Here is a 10,428-nt window from a genome sequence, read left to right as displayed (position 1 = left end):
AGGGGCTACGCGTCGGCTTTGCGCGGCATTCCGGAATTTTCTCCATCAGAAATTTAATAACTTCAAGTCGACTTTGTTGTTGCTAATGTGTGTACCCGTGACTAACTGGAGCAGATGAAAGGCGCATTTAGGTGAGCAATCATCTCTCATCTGATTTCGGTTATCACGCTTGACGAATTATCAAGAGAAAGTAATGAAGTCAAAATTGGTGAAATTGAAATAAAAGGTGTCAATATTAGTTGAAATAATAGTGGGTCAAACACTATGGATAAAATGAGGCGAGCCACGTGTGTCGGCTGAATCATTTGGCTCGGAATAGAAAATGGACATGCCACACATACAATTCACTGAAGCCAATCTCCAATCTCCATTTGGTTGCCGTGACAATTCAGGATCAGGGTGTCAGATCTACAAAAACATGCAGCATTGGCTAGCCACACAACACCACAGATTGAATTCTTTTTCCCTCATGGAGGCAGCACTTCAACAATTTACGGGCACGGAGCCACGCACAAACGTCAACATTTATTTATTGTATCGTTGTTTTTCCAGGTCCTTATCCTCCGGGATTTTTTTCCCCATCTAAGAACGGACGACGGCGTTTCGACCAGCGTCGCTCCCCGCTATAGTATCTGACGTGACGACGGCGTTCAAGCGCCCATCTCTTCTCGGTGTCACTTTTCTCCTGCTCCAGCTCCGGCGGCGCTCAACCAGCGCGCGCTCCCCGCTATAGTTTGGGACGACGGCGAAAGTTCCGCGACCGTCTTATTGTCACGGGCTTGTGTACGCGTTATGATCCGCTTACTTTTGTGATTTAGGTCACGTGTGTTATTTTCTTACCTGGGATCAGGTGAGGGTTACTGTCATGGCCTGGGTCGCATGCGCCAGAGTTCATGACCTGTTATGTGTCTGTGTAGGTACTGATGTAACTCAACTCAACTCAAGTTTATTTTTATAGCGCTTTCAAACAGCCTGAACTGTCACAAAGCGCTTTACAGAAAGACATAAAACATTAACACCAAAACAATACAGTCACAGCAAATCAACATTCTTCCATCCCTACATATGCTTTGATGTTTGAAGCAGTTTTTAGATGAAAGAGGACAGATTTGAACATTTTTTCCACTTTTAAGTTTACAAGAGTATGAAAAGTTGGAAAAATATTTTATTCTACATTTTATTGTACATGTAGACCAGATACAAAATCTGCGATTAAGCGTGAGTTAACTATTGAAGTCATGTGATTAATTAGGGTTCAAAAATTTGAAATATGTTGCCTTTAGGTTATTGGAACTTTTTGCATAAATGCAAGCGAAGAGCCAGTTGATAAAGCCGTAATCGTCATCCCAGTCCAGAGTTGAACCGTACGCGTTTTGAGGCTGCTGGAGGTTATGAGAGTGCTTGTTGAGGAGGAGAACTCTCCAAACCCGGAAATGTCTTTGTGGGCTTGACAGTGCTAACCGCTCTGCCGCTGTGCTGCCAATATAAAGAGCCAACAGTGCAAATATTTCGCCATGTTGTGTCACTGACATGGACTGTCAGCCAGCACATATTTTCTCTCACTGAGGGTCAAACAGAGCCATGTTGTTGTTGGTATTCCCCTCCCCACAGCCCCCATAAAACCCCCCCTTCCCCCGAAGGTAGAAACGTGCTCGCTTTCGACAGATGCCGACACCTGGCCGGTTGCGAAATGTTGCCGTCATCTGATCTGGGTACAGCGTCGGAGGTGGCTGACAGATCGAGAACAGAGCCGCAGGTTGCCAGGGGCGACAGACCGATTCCTGAGTACAGGGCTGCTATCTGCCGGACTGGACTCCACTTGACCCTTCGAGACCAACGACTTATTTATAGGACCGAGTGTGCGTGCGTATGCGTGTTTGAGCGCACATGCGTGTTTGCATGGTCACCCCGAGGGGAGCGCGTCTTATCAGCGCTGGCTTGCATTCATTTTGTGACCATTCCACATTCAAAGCAAACATGGCTTCACGGGCTATCGCCGTTCAGGGCGCATGGCGAGAGGCCTGACTTGTGCAACTTGTCAGTAAGAAATCACATCATGGTCATGCTAAAAGCCAACGATTCAGTATTTGGGAACGTGCCGCGTTATTTTTGTGATGAGAGGTCATTTTGCCCGATTTAAAACAACAAAGGTTCATAGACGCGGCAGCTTTTGACACCTTGGGTACGCTAAATGATGTTGTTCTGAGCTTCTGCATTCTCTAAATGACTTTTTGTTTTCTTTCCGTTTACATAGTGTATGTTATGATTGAGAGTGCACCAATAGCACTCAGTGTTTAGTAACTCCTCATGTAGTTCAAACAAACTGTTAACGGTTCGTTTGAAAAACAAAACAAAACAAAACAAAACACTGTGTACTTTTGAGATGTGTTTTAGCGGTGACTTAGGTTGAAATTTTTCATCTAGAAAGAGTTTGTTTTAAATGTGGTGATCTAACATGCTTCTTATTTTAAATGGAAAAAACAGCATTTGTTGACCTCATTTGGTGTTTGTGCTTATCTGCTTTCTCTTTGATGCACAAGATTGGAGGGGTGAACACAACGCAAAACTGCTCACCGACTGTAAACATTTCTATTTTCAAAACTTAAACGAGGGCAACTCCGAGTGCTGGCATGGGCCAGCTGCCAGTTATCCATCTCTGATTTAGAATCTTTCATGAGCCTAGCATGCTTGTTGTTTGAGAGTGGGAGGAAGCCAAAATTCGTGGAGAAAACCATGTTTGGCAGTAGCGTTGATTTTATCAGCCATTTTTAAATTTAATCTCCTGTTTTCATCCAATTTCAATAACACTTCATTTTTATCAACATCATCCCATTTTTATTTAGTCACCTTTTAGTCGACTATAAGTTGATCATTTTAGTCATTATTTTAGTCCAAAAGACGTAATTTTATTCGGCTAATTTTAGTCAACAGAAACTGTCAACACTTTAGTCTAGTTTTAGTCAGGACAATCATTTCACCCTTTTACATTTTTGTTGTTAACGTATAATATTAAACATTTCCATCTAATCTAAAACTACTTCACATCAAGTTTTCCGTCATCTTTTTGGTTTAAAACAGCTTCACACACAATTACGGCTACAAGCTAGTAAGTTAGCTAGCATTAGTTAGCGATCACATGAACATTATTTGAACGTTAGCCTATAGCTTTTGCATTAATATTTCGTTGCGTTGTGTCACTGTGTTATCAGAGGCAGGATTTTACAAAATCATCATTTCTGTTTGTGAACTAAAATGTCCATAGATTTTAGTCCAGTCTTTATTAAGAGAGATACATTTCCATCTCGTCTTAATCAGTTGACGAAAATGCAGACTGATTTAGTCCCAGTTATTGTTTATTAATTGAGTTTTAGTCTAATCCAGTCGAGTTTTCGTCCGTTGAAAAATGTATGATGATGAAAATGTATTTATCTAGTTTTCGTTAACAAAATGGACACTATTAGGCAGCACCCATATGCGCTGTATACTTGTATAGTTCAAGCTTTGAGTTTTTTGCCATCTTGGCTTAAATCATAACCAACATAAGTTTCTTATTCTAAATAATCACATTCAAGAATATTGAAGAATGAAAGTTATGTACCATAGACTTGAGCTTGAAGAGAAACAGGCCAAGCTTTGCGGCTTGGCTTGGCAAAGCTTGTTTTAAAGGACCGTAGTTGAGATTTCATCGACAAGTTTAGGAATTCGGCCCACTTGCGTGTGACATTCTCACAACAATGATCTTTTTACTCGGCTTCATGTTTAGGAATTTATAGGATGTGACGGGAGAATAGCTCATTACCTAATCTGTCGGATGTGGAATTTAAAATATTTTTGATGGAACGAAACAACATAATCATTTCAGAACAACTGCATTGTAAATGATCGTATACGCTATGTCTGACGTTATCACTTTTTATGACGTGTCAGTACAGAAAATGACACGCCGAGCTTCAGGACTCTGATCCTAAAAAAAGTTACGTCTGACCTTTCTTTCTTTCTTTGCTGAGCCTTGATTATTATTACCCTGTGTACGGTCACAGTGTCCAAAATGTTTGGAACAGTGTCTAAAGACTCTCCTGAAACGACAGCGGTGCCATCACAAATTATGTTCAATGTCACACAGTTTCAAACACACATTTGTTCTTAGGTTGGCCTTCCGGAATAGACACGTTCTATTCTGGAATCGAGAGTTTTAAGTGGCAACATTGCTCTGAAAAAGGATCAATGACCTGTCATCGCACTTGTAATGTACAGTATTTTCTCCCGTTCACTTCATCTCACACATATTCTGACGGCCACCAACTCCGATTGGTAGCGTGAACACGGAAACGGCGTGTCACAGTGACCAGAGGTGTCACTTTCCACAGGCACGCAAATGATGTCACTGGCTGCCGGAGTTGTGGAATCGCGCCACCATCGCAGGCCAAACAACTCAGACTCCACACTGGCGAGGACGACGAGGGGGAGAGCGTAAACGGCACGGAAGGGGCGATTGTGACAAGCCCGCAGTGTCCTCCACCGCACAGAAATGTTCGCACTCAGCCCATGTTTGCAATTGTTCTTTAAGAAGCTCACGTCCACCCTTGTACTGAAATCACATCTTGGCAGCACTTTCCATTATAATAATATGTGTGGGACTGGTTCAAACTTTCATAGTGTCTGTTGGTTTCGTTTAGGGGGGAAAAAAATGGCATTTATTTAGACAAACATGTCTGGCTAGATTGGAAATACTACTTGGAATGAACCCTTACATCAGCTTTACTTTTAGATTACAAATTAAGATTTTTTTTGTGTTGAAATTGTGTCCTTGTTTATCATTTGAATATATACTGTAACATTTATGGAATAAAACTGTTCTGTTCATAGAAACATTAACTTTTTTTTTTTTATCACTCACTCACTCACATCATGTAAGCTACATGGTCTCCCAGGCGGAGAAGCGAACCCACGCCAAGCGGCATCGAAGGTAAGTGACGGTTCCACTCCTCCACCTGGAGCCCACAAATATTACATTTAATTATGACTTTACCATTGTGTTAGCCCAAGTTAAAATTTGTTAACCCTTGCCTTGGAAAAAAAACAAAAGCAAACAAACAAAAAAAAACCCTTCTGGCTATAGTGCCACCTATTGATTTGGTATGCACATTACAGCATATCTTTTCCAAGTTAGTTGGAGTTACGTTTTTTGATTTGTTTTTTTGCGTTTAATTGACGTCAGTCGTTAGAGCAGTTTCTTCCCCCATGGAGAATGTGAGTTCAAACCCCGCTTGGACCACATTTCAGTATATTGGATGGTTTGATAGCGACTAGCTATGGTTTTCGGGAAATGGATAATTCCTCCGAAATGATTAAATCCCACCTTAGACAGATTGCAGTTCAAGTTTTCCTCTTATTCATTTATCTTTGAACTTCAATTAAACCTTGCTAATTTTCCACATCACGTATCTTTCAATCGACTCCATAAGCATTCCCACGCAATTTCTCCAGAAATTGCACTTATTCTAGTTCTTATCTTTGTTGTGCCTTTACATTGCATATTGATGTTGTGGTTCATTGGCTCTGACAATTTACTCCTTCCTCCGTTGTGCTACAAGAGTCACTCTGGTGACTTACGTGTGGGGAGACACCTCACATGCACTGGCGAGAACTGCAGTGGCACTTTGCATACTTGACACCAGCTTGCAATCTCTCTTCACCCGTTGTTCCTTGGAAATGTTTGGGCTTCTCAACATGCCTCAGGTCGCAATTTGTCAGATAAACAAGACTCTCGCTCTGATGGCTTGTCAGAGGGAAAGCGCTGACGGAAGATCATCTACTGGACAATTCTTCCAATTCTTGCTGGAAGTGTGTACACTACTGAGTGCTCATCTCGTGACTGGTTGGAATAAATGGCTGGATTTGGCTGCTCAGGGTTGGGAACGCGCTCAACGGCGACCCTTATCATTCCTGTCGTTTACAGACGGGAACACGACGCGAGTCTGAAACGCCGGAAAGCTCTGCCGTTGACTCCGCAGGTCAGAGATCACGCTGGCCGCTGGCTCGCATACCAGGCGGACAGGAAAGTAGGGGATGGAAAATGACATGTAGAAAAATGCTCTGTCGTGAAAATAGGCATACAGTAAACACAATCATTCGTACATAAGCCCAAAATTGGATCTCATTAGCTGCTGTATTGAATTGTAGGAGATATTGGTACAACAGTATTTACATAAACTTTGTATTAGGGTACGTATATTGGGATCTCGTTACTGGATTTCCAAAGTTTCCATTACATGACCTTGGAGATAGTTTGAAATCAGTATACTAAATAAGTAAATAAGATCAAAACTACTCTTGTCTTTTTTCGATGCAAAACATTCCTTCAGCGGGACTTTGCCGTTTCTAATTTCACAGTAAAGCCAAGTAGCGCGTGTCTTAGTATCGTCGGACAGCCGTCTGTCAAACCAAAGCAAACAGTGGATCAAAAGCCAGATACCTGTCGGAGCTCGTCTTCATTTTAATGAAATTTCCAAGGTCTTCTGAAAATGAAGGACAACGTACATAAACAGAAAACGATCAGACCGGATTGCTGTCCTGAGCGTTAATTGAAGAACATCTACATTGATCCCTGATAGCATCGACGCGCAATCGGCTCGAGTGCGATCGCAATATCAAAGTTATTTTTGTTGAAGCTGATTCCCATAGCTTCTGGTATGGAGGCGAAAACTCTCAAAATATCACCCTCGCTGCCATGTTATACTTGGCCTATGGGATGGACGGCGTTTAGGAGGCAACATTTCATGGATTGGCTCTTCCACATTTGAATGAACAACAAGAATCCAAAGGTCAGAATCAAAGTAGTCCAAGGGGATTTTCACATGGTGGGCACAATGAAGGCATCCTGCTTGTACTTCTCTTGGATGTTTGGGCTGTCACGTCGTCGGATTACAAATATGGGCATGAAAACGTTCAGCTTCCATGACAGAAGTCAAATTTCTTGCCAATAATATGTTGCGGCCTCACTCTCCTAAATACGATATTCTTCAAAGTGCGAATGCTTCATATGATATGGTTCATATCTGCCGACACATTTGAAAGCCCACCGACAATCTAATTGGACGTATAAAGTCATGTATAATTTAACGAGTTCTTCCAACGAAGGCATTTTGAACACTTGACACAAACATGCGAGCGAGCTACGTGTATTTCTCGCAAGTGTTTTTGTCTCGCAACATTAAACCAAAAATAATAATAATACAGTATATGTGCTTCTTGTTCCTTTGTTGTGTGTTTCCCAGGTGAACGTGTTTGCGTGTGCATTATTTGCCGCACGGCCCTAATCACAAGCAGGTGTCTCCCATTCCAATGACCATATGGTTCCAACTTTCTCCCACTTTTGACAAAAAAAAACCCCGTAAAAAGGAATGATTTGGATTCATTAGTGGAACGGCTGACAAAATTCAACGCAACGGAGCAGCGAATGATTTCACCCACCTCGCATGCATTGTGTACATGCTTATTCGAAGCAGGACCGATTGGACTTGGCTCATCTACGGATTTCTTTCAAACGTCCACGTTGTAGCTTATACCACCAAGAGCGCCATAAAACCCGAGCAGAAAGGCTTTTATATGATATTTTTTATGATCTGTGATTGCAGTTAAAAAAGAATGTGTTGCATTTTTTGGATTGAAAGGTCAAAAGTTGAATTTCAACACAAGTGTAATAATGGAAAACGGGAGTTGTAGACTGAAAATAAATGATTTGAATTCGTTTAACATGTAATTCTTATTCAAATTTTTTCAAAATGAAAAGCAAGAAAGATGCTTTTGTATTGCTTGCACTATAAAGAACCGAATTGTTCATCGGTAATGACTGGACGTGTGATTTTCAGTGATACCGTGACATCATTGATTTTTGATCCATGATATCATCACCGAAAAAGTCCGAAGAGAAATCCAAAGGAGCAAATTGTGCTCTGATTGAGGTCAATTGTTTTCACATTGGCAATGGTAGGAAGCAGCATCTACAAATACTTCCTGTATGTAGCCCCTCACTCAATTCGGTTCTGTAGAAGTTGCTGTGACACTCACTGGGAGCTCATTTGTAATCCACGAGGAAAAGATACTAGTACTCACAGATTCCTTCAGATCCAAGCAACGAAATTCAAACCTCCGGCAGAGCAGCGTGTTAGCTTAGCCACGGAAATCCTTGCGTGGTCCACAGGCGGAAGAGTAGGCCTCCCGGTCAACGACAAGTCCTGAGCACTTCTAGCAGCGTCACGAAGCACTTTATCCCGAAGCACACTATCAACAAGATTCACAAGCCTTCATAAAGTCACTGTCTTTCAAACGTCCATGAATTCACCTTTCCTGGTTTCATACTCACTCAGAAGCTTGTTGGGAAACACTCTTTCCCGCACACGCACTTCAGCTTGTTTCCACGTTGAGCTAAGCAGCAGCTAACTGCTAATAGCAGAACTTCGTTTGAGCTAATGACGCAGCACAATTAACGGACATTACTTTCACACGACAGATTCTCTCGATAAGTAAAATCAATGGTCAAAAGCAAGGCAATTACCTTAGTTGAACCAGTAACACTTAACTGTAAACGCAAACGGTATCTCTCGTCCTTTCTCCGTGTCACTCTCGTAATTCTCCTTTTTCTCCCTCGTACTTTCCTTTCCCTCTCGTTCTTTTAGGTTCCACCCCAACAGTCATCTGATTGGCTGATAATCATTCCCCACGTTACTCTGATTGACTGTCCATCGATATAACTCAAATGAATGCACACACGAAAGAAAAACACGTCACTGAGGCGTTCAAGGTCCCGCTCAAATGGGAAATCACAGTATCACAGTTCAGCATCAACTCTTCTCTACAAGGCAATGAAATAACAAGGTGAACTTTACAATAGAAATCACAACAGCAACAAAAATAGAGTGCTACATTACATTTTACTAATGACTTTTTCGTTTACTCTCACTTTGTGTACTTTGACTTGGCAAAAATAGTCTCGTTACTGCTCTCTAAAAAGAGGTTTGGCCTTTTTTTCCCCACATTAGAGTAAGTTCTCAAATGTGGGTTCGTGAAGGCATTCCAGGGGTACGCACGATTTGAAAATTAATCGAAAAAGTAGCATCCATGCAAAAATCCTTTCAAAATAATGTGTCAATATTTCAGGAAAATTCAAGTTAATAAAATGAATTATTAGGCTATTCAATTGAATTGGACTAAAAACGCAGTCTCCTCAAACCAGAATGGTTGGACCCAAACTGTCAGCTGGAGGTGTCGCAGATGGTGGACCCAAAGCAGGCGTGGCAGAGGTGCTCTTAAAGAAGTCTGAATTGAGCTCAAAACAAAGTGCAACATAAGATACAAAGCAGGGAATAAAATGACTCATTGTAAACACAAAAGGCAGGACTCGGAGGCACGAGAAACCGGGCAAGAACAAGGACACAAAAAAAAATGGCAGCAAAACAACAACAATGAACCAACAAGAAGTGAACGGACAACAGGTGACGTACTAAATACACACACTAATTGACAATGACGAGACACAAGTGGCAGGGGAAGCTGATTGGTCGATACACTGGGAAAGGAAGACACACGCAGGTGGACAAGGTTAACGAGAACCAGACCAGGAAGCACAAACAGAAACAAAAACAAAGCAAACACATGACACAAAACCCAAACTGTCATATGCTACCTTATATTAAATAATTATCGTATTGTGACCTTCAAATTGTGATCTGGTATCGTGAAGTTTGGGTATCGATACATCCCTGCTTTGCAATGATGATAATGCAACGTCTTTTTAAAAAAACAAACAAAACAAAACCAAGAGAAGCATTTGATTTGGTCTCTGGCCTCCCTGTGAAGAGTTTGCGTTCTTCTTCTCTTGCTTGAAGCGTTTTCTCACGTGAAAAATAGTTCCTGGAAGACTCTGAATTGTCCATCGGTGTGAATGGAAGTGCGAACGCTTGTTTGTCTGCATGTGCCCTCTATTATATGCCTCACTACGAGTTCACACGTATTTCAAGTTAAGATAATGAATATGTATTGATTACAGGTCATCTCTCAAGAGTTACGTACTGATATAATGTTACGCATGGATTACAGATGTTGTCACCTCTAAATGGGATTTTCCAAAAATGATAGAATCAAGACATTTTTATTGGCCGGCGATTGTTTTTTATGTCTTTCGAATCCTTGATTTCACCTGACCAGAGAATGAGCTCAGTCGACTTCAGAGTGTATTCAGTTTCAAAGTCTCATTCTTCATCCCTCTGTATTTTTGTAAAGGTTTTTCCAATTTTACTGTTGTCACTCCAATTTGTTACCCAATATTGGGGGGAAATTTGCATAAAAATGCGTCCGAGTCAAAGAAAGGTCGCCAAGACGACTTTCAGCCTGCGTCTACTGATGATGACATCATCGTATTATCATGAA

General features: G+C 41.4%; 1 protein-coding gene across 11 annotated transcripts in view; it reads right to left on the bottom strand.

Annotated features, from left to right (window-relative positions):
- myocd (myocardin) overlaps positions 1-8,777 on the bottom strand; it is a 41,152-nt gene extending 32,375 nt beyond the window's left edge. For 8 of the 11 annotated variants that reach the window (XM_077501819.1, XM_077501818.1, XM_077501820.1 and 5 more), the window contains exons 1-3: positions 8,558-8,777; positions 8,366-8,468; positions 8,116-8,283 (exon numbers count right to left, since the gene is read on the bottom strand). The gene's annotated coding sequence lies outside the window, so the exon portion shown is untranslated. The remainder of the gene's footprint in view (positions 1-8,115; positions 8,284-8,365; positions 8,469-8,557) is intronic. The other 3 variants (XM_077501817.1, XM_077501813.1, XM_077501814.1) reach the window with 3 other exon arrangements.
- Positions 8,778-10,428: the final 1,651 nt, after the last annotated feature.

The sequence above is a fragment of the Festucalex cinctus genome, chromosome 17 (assembly GCF_051991245.1).
Source record: "Festucalex cinctus isolate MCC-2025b chromosome 17, RoL_Fcin_1.0, whole genome shotgun sequence".
NCBI lineage: Eukaryota > Metazoa > Chordata > Actinopteri > Syngnathiformes > Syngnathidae > Festucalex > Festucalex cinctus.
Note: the sequence above shows the minus strand (reverse complement) of the source record. Positions and strands in the feature narration are given on the sequence as shown.